The sequence below is a fragment of the Hibiscus syriacus genome, unplaced genomic scaffold (assembly GCF_006381635.1).
Source record: "Hibiscus syriacus cultivar Baekdansim isolate YM2019G1 unplaced genomic scaffold, ASM638163v2 tig00117000_pilon, whole genome shotgun sequence".
NCBI classification, from domain to species: Eukaryota; Viridiplantae; Streptophyta; class Magnoliopsida; order Malvales; family Malvaceae; genus Hibiscus; species Hibiscus syriacus.
In genome coordinates, this window is record NW_024063516.1 from 273,488 (window position 1) to 287,028 (window position 13,541).

A 13,541-nucleotide genomic window follows, 5' to 3' on the forward strand; every position below is an offset into this window, starting at 1 on the left:
AACGGAAAGTGACCTGATTGAATGTATTTAAATAATTGAATAGTCTGATTGATAAGAATTCAAAGATGATAGTCAAAATGAAAAAGAACTATAGTTGAGCTGTCAATGGTATAGTTAACCCTTTACGAAATTGGAGTTAAAAGAAAATGGCAGCAAAACACATCTCACACGGCAGATGGTATAGAGGAGAGTCTGCCTCACATGAGCTGACAAAGCACGATAAGATGCCGCATAGTATTTAATTGCCGAGGGTATGGTTGAGAAACTGCATTATCCTAAAGAAAATGAAATTATACAGCACACAAGTGATTTTGAACATGTATACACAAGGGCCCAAAGGCAATATGCTATTCTCTACTATGATATTATATCGCATGTTGCTATGGAATCCATGCATCATGCGTGGTCAATTGAGATAAGATATATACGTGATTTTTATTGATATAAATCATAAAATCTTGACAATTATTAGCTTAGTTGATTGGTGAAGAGTTTTGATTTTTGATAAAATATTTAAATTTAAATTTAACTGTACATGGTGATTTTCTTAATTTTAATTTATTTTATCTACATAATCAAAGTTAAATTAAATTACTAATAGTCGATAATAATAAATTGTTTCTCGTTTCTACTTTTGATTTAGAAACATGAATTGGTTTCCCTTTCGTTATCATTGCATCTAATAATTTGCAATGCCTAATTTACTGTGCTTCGCTTGAAATTCAAGTTTCGTTCATATAGCATGCAATGATAGTAGCCCCTATGCATCAAATTATCAATACACGTAATTGTCATTCTCAAATTTTTTAATACCAGTAATTATAAAAAACAACGAATTCCCGTGATTCTTCACCACAATTAGAAACCCCCCAAAAAATCCAAATTCTGAATTGAACTTAAGGATAGAAAACATAATTATACAAAGTTTAGGGTTCAGCCTATGTTATTTCCTTTTCCTACTACTGCTCTTTTGTCATGGCAAATGGCAAAATGTGTAAATGTAATAATGATTTTGGAGTGCCTTTTTTGTTCGTTACTCCCATTCCATTAAAGCTCCAAGCCTCCAACTGTCATCTGCAATATTTTAATGGCTGAAATGTACAAGACTCTTCCATGACTTTTCTATCTGCAAGGAACATACCCCAAGTACATTTAAAAACGGCAGAGTTCAGAGCTTTTATGTGAACTGTGAGAAGAACGATGCTGGTTTCAAAGTAGCATAACAGTGTGTTTACCAACTTCTCTCCTGCTTCACTAATTCAAGTTTTATTCAAAATTTTCCCTCCCGGTTGACTGTTTTTGAAGAGAAATGGAAACTAGCTCAGTTTCCAAGCTGTTGTTTTTATTCTTCATTGCCCTTTCAGCGAGTTCCCAGCTGATCCACTGCCGCGTTACTTATGACAAGAAAGCTATTCTCATCAATGGACAAAGGAGAATCCTCATCTCCGGCTCCATTCACTATCCCAGAAGCACCCCTGAGGTATTGTCTTTTTACTCTCTGTTTGTGTACTATCCTGAAACTTTTTTTTAAGTACTGGTTTTTGGGCTGTTTTCCCCCCCCTGTATTTAGATGTGGGAGGATCTTATTAAGAAAGCTAAAGATGGAGGCTTGGATGTCATAGACACCTATGTCTTTTGGAACGGTCATGAACCTTCTCCTGGCAACGTACCACTTCAGATCTCTAATGGTTCATCGTGTTTCTTTTCAGTTCAACTTCTTTAAAATTTCATTAGAGTTTCTTATTGGGTCTATTTCCAGTATAATTTCGAGGGAAGATACGACCTGGTACGGTTTATCAAGACAGTGCAAAAATTGGGACTTTACGTTCATCTTTGCATTGTACCTTATATATGTGCTGAGTGGAATTTTGGGTACTTACTATTTTTATGATCCTTTACCTTTTTTGGTTGAAGAACACTTTTAACTTTCTCAAAGAGTAAATGCTTGAAGGATTTGTTATAAATTAGTTTAATGTATTTTTGTTTCTTGTGTTGAGTAGTTTACACTCTTTGTATTTCTCTCTGCAACAGCGGATTTCCCGTTTGGCTAAAGTATGTTCCTGGTATCAGCTTCAGAACTGATAATGAGCCCTTCAAGGTGCCTTTTTTTCTATTGATTCTGTATGTTTGTTACTTTGAATTTCTTAAAATGGAAAGCTAATTGGCTTTTAAGTTTCGTTTTTCCCCTACAGAGAGCAATGCAAGGATTTACCCAGAAAATTGTCCAAATGATGAAGAAGGAAAGACTTTTTGCATCACAAGGTGGCCCCATCATCTTGTCTCAGGTATGAGATTCCTGCTATTTGTGGCATTTATGGTTTCTAGTTTTAGTGGTTTTGATTTGCTTAAATCAGCTGAGATGTCAATAATGGTGTTCTTTGGTCTGGATTGACTTACCATGTTTAAGTTTGTTGATCTCTTTAATACTATTATGTCATTTTTGTGCAGATTGAAAATGAATATGGACCCGAGAGTAGGGCACTTGGAGCAGCTGGTCACGCATACATTAATTGGGCTGCAAAAATGGCTGTTGAACTGAATACGGGAGTCCCATGGGTAATGTGCAAGGAAGATGACGCCCCAGACCCTATGGTAGGCTATGATCTGCTTTACTTCAATCATTTCGTCATCTTGAAAGACCTTGAAGATGATTCCACTCGTATTTTGAATTCAGATAAATGCATGTAATGGCTTTTACTGTGATGTATTCTCACCCAACAAACCTTACAAGCCCATGCTGTGGACCGAGGCTTGGAGTGGCTGGTGAGTACTTTCCTTGTCGATCCTCTAGGCTGATGTTCGGAATGGTTAAAGTCAAAATGCTTATTTCTCTGTTGCTTTATCTGATATTTCTTCCCCCAACATTGAGAAGGTTTACAGAATTCGGTGGCACAGTTCACCAACGCCCAGTTCAAGACTTAGCGTTTGCCGTTGCTCGTTTCATACAAAAGGGTGGTTCATTTATTAATTATTATATGGTTAGTTACCATGTTTATTTCGGTTTTTAATTTAAAATTTATCGTGGTACCAGCAACAGGTTTAATCTTACAGCTTATCCTATGTTTGCCTTTGATAGTATCACGGAGGAACCAACTTTGGACGGACAGCTGGTGGACCATTTATTACAACCAGTTACGACTATGATGCTCCGATCGACGAATATGGTGAGACACCGAGTTCATTCTCATTGTAATTAAAACCATATATCTATGTCATTTCCTTTTCTTCCTTGCTATATTCTCGTAGATCCGGAATTTTGTACATGTAGCAATATATTCTAGGAGTTGTCTTTGAACTCTGAGTTACTAGTGTGACTGACAAGTTCATCTCAATTAGGTTTAATCCGGGAACCTAAATACAGTCATCTGAAGGAGCTTCATAGGGCTATTAAGCTATGTGAACATGCTTTAGTATCCTCGGATCCTACTGTTACTTCATTAGGAACCTATCACCAAGTAAGCTTTTCAACTCAATGATTACTCTTTATTCAGCTGTTGATGATAGTAGATAATTGTCAGAGAGAACTTTCCACTGACAATGATAGTAATGGTTACTTTTCAGGCCCATGTATTCTCACCAAGGGGAGTAAGCTGTGCTGCTTTTCTCTCTAATTACCATATGAAATCTGCTGCCAGGGTGACGTTTAATAACAGGCACTACGATTTGCCCCCTTGGTCTATTAGCATTCTTCCAGACTGCAAACATGTGGCGTTTAACACTGCATTAGTAAGTAAATCCAGAGGCCACTATTTTAATGTAGTTTAAGGCCAATTTGTTTAAATCTTTTGAATTTCGTATGGAAGTTACTTGTATAGTTATCCTATGTGCATCAAGGTTGGAGTTAAAACCTCACGAATCCAAATGTTGCCAACGAACTCCAAGTTGTTATCATGGGAAGCTTATGATGAAGACATTTCTTCTCTAGGGGAAAGTTCAACAATCACGGCTCCTGGACTCTTGGATCAGATTAATGTTACGAGAGATAATAGCGACTACCTGTGGTACACAACCAGGTAGGCATTGCATTTTTGAATTTTGATACACTTGAGAGTTAATATTTAGTTTAAACCGGTCAAGGGAACAGGCTCATAAATGTTTGTTCTTGATTAAATTTCATTCCAGTGTTGACATTAGTCCATCGGAATCGTTTCTAAGAGGAGAACGAAAACCCACTCTCAATGTGGATTCAGCTGGCCATGCTCTTCATCAATGGACACTTCTCAGGTTGGTTATAGATTTACTCATCAAGTAAAATGGTTAACCTACATTACATACCAAGAGCAGTGTACTATTATATCTTCATAAGTCTTACTGATGCGTAAGATACATTTATAGGGTCTGCATATGGAACTAGGGAAGACCGAGCATTCACATACACAGGTCCAGCGAAACTACATGCCGGAACAAATCGCATTGCACTTCTCAGTGTAGCTGTTGGATTGCAGGTTAGTTGTTCGACCATGTGTATACGGATACAAATATTATCCATCACATAATTCGGACTATATATTCATTTACATATGGGCTATAGCAAAACTTTAAACTCAATGCCCTATATAGTAAAGTTTTTCAATTATTGACACAAATTTATGGTGGTGCGAAGAATGTTGGACTGCACTACGAGACATGGAAAACTGGAATCCGAGGTGTTTCGTTGCACGGTCTTGACCAACGAAAGAAAGACTTAACGTGGCAGAAATGGTCATACCAGGTTTGACAACTATCTGCCTGTTTCAATGATGCATTATGAATTCCAGAACAAGTTATTTTGGCTTAGAGAATTACTCTTGAACAGGTTGGCCTAAAAGGAGAATCAATGAATTTGGTCTCCCCAAAGGGACTCTCATCTGTTGAATGGATTCGAGGTTCCCTAGCTGTACGGAGCCGGCAGTCTATGACATGGTACAAGGTAAAACAGCCGAAGGGGTTTATTTGTTTTATTTTTGTGAGAAGCTAAATCATGGCTTGGATATTGTAGGCATATTTCAATGCCCCGGGAGGCAATGAACCTTTGGCTTTGGATATGCGGAGCATGGGAAAGGGTCAAGTATGGATCAACTGACAGAGCTTAGGAAGATATTGGATGGCTTATGCAAAGGGTGAGTGCAGTACTTGTAGTTACTTGGGGACATTCCGACCTACAAAGTGCCAGAGTGGCTGTGGCCAACCCACCCAAAGATGGTATTACATCATTCTTAAACTCCATAAATGACTAGGCCTCGCATAAAATACCATCCTATTTGAATCATCCTAAACTCTTCATTGTTGTCTGGGTATTTAAGGTACCACGGTCCGAGATCATGGCTAAAGCCAACACGAAATTTGTTGGTAGTCTTTGAAGAACTAGGTGGAGATGCATAAAAAATCTCTCTTGTGAGATCGGTTTTATGAACATCACAAGTGAGAAACCTGTGAAGAAAAAGAAAAAGGAGTAAGGATATGGATGGAGAAACCAGTCCAGTTTCACTGTCTAGATTTTTTTTAACTATTGTTTAATTGTGTTAGCTGGGCAGCCAACACCAAATTCACCATGTACGAACACCGTGTAAAGAAATGGGTCAGCTAGTCCGAGTTTGAAATCCCATTTTTTGGCCACCATGTTCTCAAAACGCAAAACTAGTAATTCAACATTGATTTTAATAAATGAATCATTATTGTTTCCAGATTTTATTTTCCATTGTTTGGGAAGTTGGGCGTAGAGCACTGGATCGTAAGCTCAGAAAACAAAGAAGGATTTTAATATAGTATTTGATTCCATACAGATACAAGAGCAGAAACAAACAGTGGATAAAATCAAATCAAACATAACCACAATCACTTAGTACCCATCGAAAGAAGGGATATTTATGAAACTCTAGTTCCAGAAACAAGTTCAAACTTGAAGCAGTAGAATTGAACTTCTATTTCATATTTTAAGCATCAAGTTAAGCGGAGTACATGGCTATTTTCTGCTTGATTTCATCTTTCCTTGACCCCACTGTCTTGTCAATTATATTGCTTCCTTTGAGATAAATTGAAGTTGGCATGGCCTCCGCACCTCAATCTTCGGCCACAGTGATCATATAAAACAAAACCATAAAATGGTGGATAAAGGAAATAACTACCTCTGCCATCCCCTGCTTCAATCAAGTTTAAACGAATCAAAAAGCTAAATTCACAGTGTATTATAAGAAGTAAAGGCTGAAGAGACGATACCGTCAATTCATCCACATCCACCTTGAAGACAATGAGATTGGGCATCTTCTTGGCAAGATCTGCCAAGACTGGTGCAATAAAACGACATGGCCCGCACCATGAAGCTGTGACTGAAATCCACCACCACCTATCCAACAAAGTCTTTGCTTAAGCATAATCAAGCTTTTCAAATATCATGGGGGAAAAGAAAAGACCAAAACATGATCGACTGATGAACTGGAACAAAAAAAAGGAAAAAAAAAGGCATATCCATGAAACAAACATTTTTACCAGTTTGTTAGACTCCTTTGCTAACCGAAACTGCTGATCCCATGAATCAACACTGTGACAGCTGATCACTTCTCCCTCTGCCGCCATGCTTTCCACTTCGATTCTTTCCTGTCAAACAGATAACACAGCAGAAGTAGATACCTTTTCTTTGCTCCTTGAATTCCACGAGACAATTCCTTTATATATGGGAGTTTAGTATCCTGTTACGAGAATGCCATTTGTAAATGTCATTACGAAACACGTGGCGGCGATTTCTCATATGTCAGTGACGCAATATTTTGCAGGTCAACGGCCAAAATAGAAACAGTTCCGTGTTTTCCGTTTGGATGAGGACACGACATCAACACGTTGCATGGGATGACGCCATGGGCGGTATTGTAAATTTGTAATACCTGATAAAAATATTACGCCTCCCGTTTTCACCTAAAAATCTCCGATAAAAATATTAGTAAAAAGTCACCTGTTTTTTTAATTAATTTTTTAGATAATTCTTTATAAAAAAACATTAAATAAATACATGTTTTACTAACTATGCGTCTTCTAGAAAGTATATTTGATAAAATGTAATTTTATTTTATGTAGTAATTTAATTAATATATTTTAAAAAAATATTTTAGTTTATGTGAAAAATACAATTGACGATCGTATTTTCCAAAAGTGTTTAAATTATAAATGCTTTTTATTTAAGTGTTTAATTTTTTTAATGTTTCATAAATAATAACTTGGTCACCAATTAACGTTTTTTATTTATAAACATCAATCACTCGACGTTAGTCGTTATTAATATGTATGACGAAAAGTTTACCGTAATCACTTACTTGGACTGTTGACCGTCATGTTGGAGTACTCCTTGTTGGCCCGTTCTTAATAACAAAGTTTCATCTTTATTTTTCACTCCTCTCGACACCGAACTCTTTATTGCAGGTTCCATCTTTTCTCTCTTTCTCACCTTCAATCTTAAGAGTTAATATTTCTGTTTTGAATTAAAGCATATACTTTCTCACGGTATAATTACAATTAATTATATAAAGCACATATTTTTCATAAGATTTGGTGCAAGTTTACATGACTGAACAAGTCTCCTTATTCCTTCTTCAATTTTTTGTTAAAGCTTTAATGCAATAACCCAAGGCACTCAAAACTGAATATCATCTAGCTCTTAATCTCCTTCTCACCTTCAATGCCTTGAATCACATCAACAATTTTCATTTGAATGTTGAAGAAATGAATTCAGAACCTTGTCCATTTCATCTTCATCGTCATTTGAATAAAAAATCCTACAATTTTTCTAGTATATACGGTGATCTTCCCATCTCACCATCATAAGAAATGTTGTTCTTTTCAAGCTCCTTGTTTAGGTTGTCGATGTTATCTTTCTAAGATATTTTATTAAAGACCCAATTGACTCTTTGAACAACCTAAGGTTGTCGTCTAGTTTATTTATAGTTCCCTTCCAAGAAGTATTTAAGTTTTTGCGACTCTTGTTCGAGGAATCCTATTGCATGAGCACCAAATAGCAGGAGATCCACCATCTTTGACAAAGACCCCAAAAGATTACTGTAGCAAGCACCGTGAAAAGGCAAAAACCAGAAATTGGGCTCCACTCAGCTTCTCCAATGGATTTTCCTTATTGGTTGACATGAAATTTCAACTTTTTTTTTCTTCTGATTCTCGATATGACTGGCTCCAAAGGATTCGAGAGATACGTTGCTAATGCATTCATGCAATGACTCCAGGGTTTTCAAGAGCTCAATTTTGGCCAAAGTTGAAGAACTTTTGGGTTGGAAAATAAGCTCCACTGAAATCGAACAAGATAAACCGGTGAATGTTTCAATGATTCTTGCGAAGGCGAAATCACTCGGGGTATTCCACCAGCTTGACCGTGCATCTTGCTTTGCTTTAGGAAAGTTGTAAAGATAAACCAAGGAAGAAGAGACAAAAACCTTATTGGCAAGAACCTTTCATAAAGAAAGCACCCTACAATTTTATATATTGTCCCCGAGTTTGTTCCTTGTGTCTTAACATTTGCCATCTTAAATATTGCCCCTCTTCCAGCGGCAAAGCTAATAGCAACAGAGAGTCCCGACCAGAATTCATTGGGCTTACTATATATCAACCCAAATAGAACCATAAATCCTAAAGAAAGCGAGATCTTGACAGCAGGCTTGATCTTTTCGCTCGTAAGTTCACAGCTGCTCCAAACCCCTTTGAAGGAGAAACCATTTGTTTCCAACAAAATGGGTTCTGACTTTATCAGATTATTATTTGTTGTTGAATTTCTTATGGTAGTGAACTTAATACTTGTAATATCCCGAATTCGGATAAGTAGTTCAAGCTAACCCAAGACTCATAAATCGAGCCTATTAGATCTTCCAAGTTAGTTTGGACCAAGTCAAAGGGGTATTGGATTTAAGTTGACCTAAGAGCTAAGAGAAAGTGGAGATTTTAGTTTGGGATAAAGTGTGAGGGGCTAAAAGTGTAGTTTACTCATTTATAAAATTAAGGGATAGAAACCCCTTTTTATAAGTGTTTTTTCACGTGAGCTACCTACCAAAACCCCTCTTCCATTTCCTTCTCTTATTTCTTCCTTTTCTTCTTTAAAGCAAGTAAAAATGTGGAAGTTTTTTGAATCTCAAACCTAGTTAGAGTCAACTAAGGAAGAATCTTAACCTTTATCCCTTAAAGCTTCATTTCAAGCCCATAATCTCAAGTTTTGGTGTTGGTTTTAGAAAATGGGTTTTTGGGAGTTTAATAGTAACCAAATGTTTTAATCTCGTTTTTGGTAAATTCGAGTTATAGAGAGTATTTTTATGTTAAATCCAAGTGTCTAGTTTAGTTGGTAATTCATTTCTTGCCTTAATTAAAGGAGGTAGGAGAGAGTTCAAAAGCTAAAGATAAAAAAGAAAAGTCATTTCCTAATTGAGTTGAGAGAGATTTTAGCAACCAAGGAAACCATGTAACACACTCACAACTTCCTCATATCGATTGTGGGTCATTAGAAATGAGTTCTACCTTGAGAGTTAATTATAAAGCTTAATGATTCATTTTAATGGTAGATTGAATGTTTGATGTTTATATCATGTTCAAGAGCCTTGTTTATAACCCTTATGATCACATAAGACTTAATTAATGATTGGAAACCTCAATAGATAGTTTGGGAAAAGTTCGAGTGTCAAATTTGTGCCCAAACAGGGAGTTTTGGCCTGTTAGTATCGGTACTGGAAGAACAATATCGATATTATTCTTTGTGAAAAACTAAAATCCAACCTATAGTTAAGGGCAATATCGATACCCCTCCAAGGAGTATAGATACTTGAGGTCCAATATCGATACCCAGATGGTCGATATTGATACTGAGGTATTTTTGAAAATATTGAACCTAAATTTGGTGTCGATACTCAGGACATTATCGATACCCTAATACAAGAGTATCAATACTACTTAAATCAAGTAGTCTATAGCAGAAGAGGAGTATCGATACCAGCAGGTGGCTATCGATACCAAGGAGTTATTATCGATATCGAAAGGTCAGTATCGATACCCACGTGTAGACTTGGATGAGAAATCTAAGAAATGTTATGAGGAGTCGAGGTTTCCCAGAAGCTTATAATTACTCCCAAATAAAACTACAAGTGAGAACAATATTATTGTTTAATTCAAATGTAAAAACGAGATAAAGTATGGTGAAATACCCGAGTTCCTTTAGAAAACCTAGAGGTGTCAATGTATAGATGCAGTCTGGATATCCTTAGGTAGTGCGCACTACACTTTAAACTGACTACCTAGGGCGCGAGCTCTGCACCCGTGGGGAGTGGGTTAGTCGAGGGTACAGTGTCCGATGTAGAGATTTCAGGCCACATCCTCGGTAGACTAGAGGGTGCGTAAGCTCCGAGATGCAAAGATCCCTTAGATGTATCATGATGTCTACCATAGAGTAGAGAGTGAGTATAAAGCAAAGCAGTAGACTTGATAGCTTGAGTCTTTCAGTGATAAACAATTAGTATGATTTAGTTGTTAGTGTGGCATTGAGCTAGTTAGCTCAGTGTTTGAAATTTGTTTCCTTACGCAGATTAGGTGGAGCTATTGAGGAGCTTGGGGTGGTCGAGGTCCAGACCCAGAGCAGACCAGAGTATGTCTCAAGTTTTTGAAGGGCATGTATATTTATAAACTCTATTGTAAAGTTGAGTCGTAAATGTATTTTAAAGTCAGTCTATATTATTATTTTTGAATGTAAATATTTATTTTGGGAGCTCTCCACTGTACATTTTTAATTATATTTTTACAGTTGAATTTATAAAGAAAATAGTCATTTTAAAGCAAGAGAAAAAAGGTTGGTCGACCACTCCGGTGGTTCCACGTAGCACCCTCATTGGTCAACTGTGTGTCGTACTGGTTTAGGGTGTTACAAGACTCTTCATTTCTCTACCAAAGAATCATAGTTTATGTTCGTAGTTGGAGAAGGAAAGAAAATGGTAAAAAAGTTTTTAAGCCCGATCCACAAGGAATTCAATGTTGCGGTCAACTATTCAAGTGAACTGTTAACGAACGAGATAAGCTTTTTGTTACAAGACTCTTCATTTCTCTATCCATTAACGACTGTTAACGTTAAGTGATTGATTTATTACAAATAAAAATGTTGTGACCAATTTGTCACTTTAATGTAAAAAATGAAAATTTACTCAAACATCACTGACTATTTGTGTAGTTTACCCTTAAAAAAACCTTAATATTATTATCATTAAAAAAATATTACAACTCTTTTGAAATTTGAGGTGTGGGGGACCCTCCAAATTCTTGAAATCTCTTGTTCTAATTATTTAACTCCTACGATTGGTTGGTCATCTCAGCTCACCCATTCGTCGGTCATCTTCGTTTACCCATCCATCTCCACAAAGGCATTGTAGCAACTACTGAACAACGGGTTGTGTTTATTGGTAGTTGAAGAGGTACACTTGTAGCAAAAATAAGACAAGCACGGTGACGATAAGCTTCAACAGCCTTGAGTCGGTGGCGATAAGCCACTAACGCTGCTTCTGATGATGAAATTTTCAACTAACGAGTTTTCTAGTCACGTTTTAGTTTTTTATTTCGAGTTTGAGTTAAATTTAACAAATTTAGATGCGTGAGATTTAGAATAATACCGAGCTTAATTTTATATCTTTTGACTCGAGTTGACTTCAACAATACTCGAATTTAACTCAACTCGTTTGCAGCCCTACATCGTACTACAAAGCTCATCCGTTTGGGGGTATGATTTTTTTTATTGTTTATAACTATTATAATGTTTTTCTTATTTTAATAGCATTTAAGTTTATAACAATTTGATTTTTTTAATTTACAAACAAGTTTATTTAAGTTTATAACAACTTTAGTTCCCTCAAATCTATAACGAGTCAATTTAAGTTTATAATAGTTTTTAATTATTTTAATATAATATCTAGAAAAATGCACTTTTTTAGTCACGGCTTTCACTTAAATTGGAATGTCTTCTGAATTCTGTTGACTAAACTATAGAATAAAGAAACATTTTAAAAAAAATAGCCGAATAAGAAGACACGTCTTCATTTTTATAAAATTGAAAGCCGTCATTCCAAAATATATGTATTAGTTTTAGAAACAACTTTTTGATAGAAAGATTTAGGTAAAAACGCCTCGCCCGCATGGAAACATGCGAAGCTCAATCTGAAGCCCAATCCTCGTTAAAGCCCAATCCTACTTACAAGTTTTGTTTGCTACTACCATGTTAACAATATCTATTTTCTTCGCTTTGGGATGTAATATGTTCAAATTCTTTAATAATTTTTTTAACAAAAATTGATTAATTATTATTTAAAATTTATTACTGATAAAAATATGTAAAAATATATTTTAAAAATATTTAATCAATTAGTTTTTAAATATATATTTTATAAAATTTAATTTTTTAAAATATTTAAAATACTCAAGATCAAAGTTTAAAATTTTTGACATTTTAAAATTCAACAAGGGTCATCTTTTATAGAGCAAAGGGAGTATAATCATTTAAAAAATTAAATCCATATTTTACTGGATATAAAAAAATATAATTATTGACAATGCACACGCCTTATAGACATAAACAGGATCGACTCTTAGGAGAGCACCCTAAACTACTACTAAGGGGTCCCAATTTATATTTTTACAATTGAACCCTCTAAAATTTATTTTTATAATTATATCCTTTAAGTTTTGTATTTATAAATGAGTTTATAATTTATATATTTATAATTTGTGCATGAATTTTTTTATATTTATAATTAAAATCTTAATTTTTTATATTTAAAAATGACTTTTTTTAATTTTATAAAGCTCTTATTTTTTGGTTCTTTTATTTTTCGTATTAAATCATTCAATTTTAAATTAAATTAAATCATATTTTCTCTCTTTTCTAAATCTCATTCTTTAATTTATCAAATATTAGTTAACCTTTAGTTTTTTCCACTTTTATTCTAACAATAAAATAATTCACTATTTTTTATTTTTTAATTTATTAATCAAAATCAAACTCAATATCATATTCACGTTCAATTTTTTCTTACTCGTTTCTCTGTATATTTAAGGTGTTTTCTTAGCAAAATAATAAAATTATATGTTTCACAAAATTTAGCATTTATTAATATAATATTAAATTAATTGCTTAAAGTAATGAGATATACTTTTGTTGTTTAGGGTCTATTTTTGAATTTTTACTCGAGACTCCGAAAATATTTGAGACGATTCTAGACGTAGCTGCTCAAATCTGAAATATCTTAGGAGAACACCATTATCTTTTATTACTAAAATCGTTTGATAGGCTCCATTTGATATACATAGTTAAATATCTAACATATTCTTATTTAAAATTAAAAAATATAAATAATATTGATATTATATTAAAAATAATTTCTCTCTAATACTTAAGAAAAAGTCATAATCTTCTACCAATGCTAAAAGAAGATTCTCTCTAATTATTTGTTGAATAAAAGTATGGAAATTATTAGTCATTTTCCCAATTATCAAGATTTTTCTCCTCCTGCAATCGAATTGAAAATGACACAGGAAAGTTAAAACAGGCGGCA

The 13,541-nt window shown here is 34.7% G+C and overlaps 1 pseudogene; it reads left to right on the top strand.

The window, feature by feature from the left end:
- Nucleotides 1–1,108: 1,108 nt before the first annotated feature.
- On the top strand, nucleotides 1,109–5,595 carry LOC120194624 (annotated as a pseudogene).
- The last annotated feature ends 7,946 nt before the right edge of the window (nucleotides 5,596–13,541 follow it).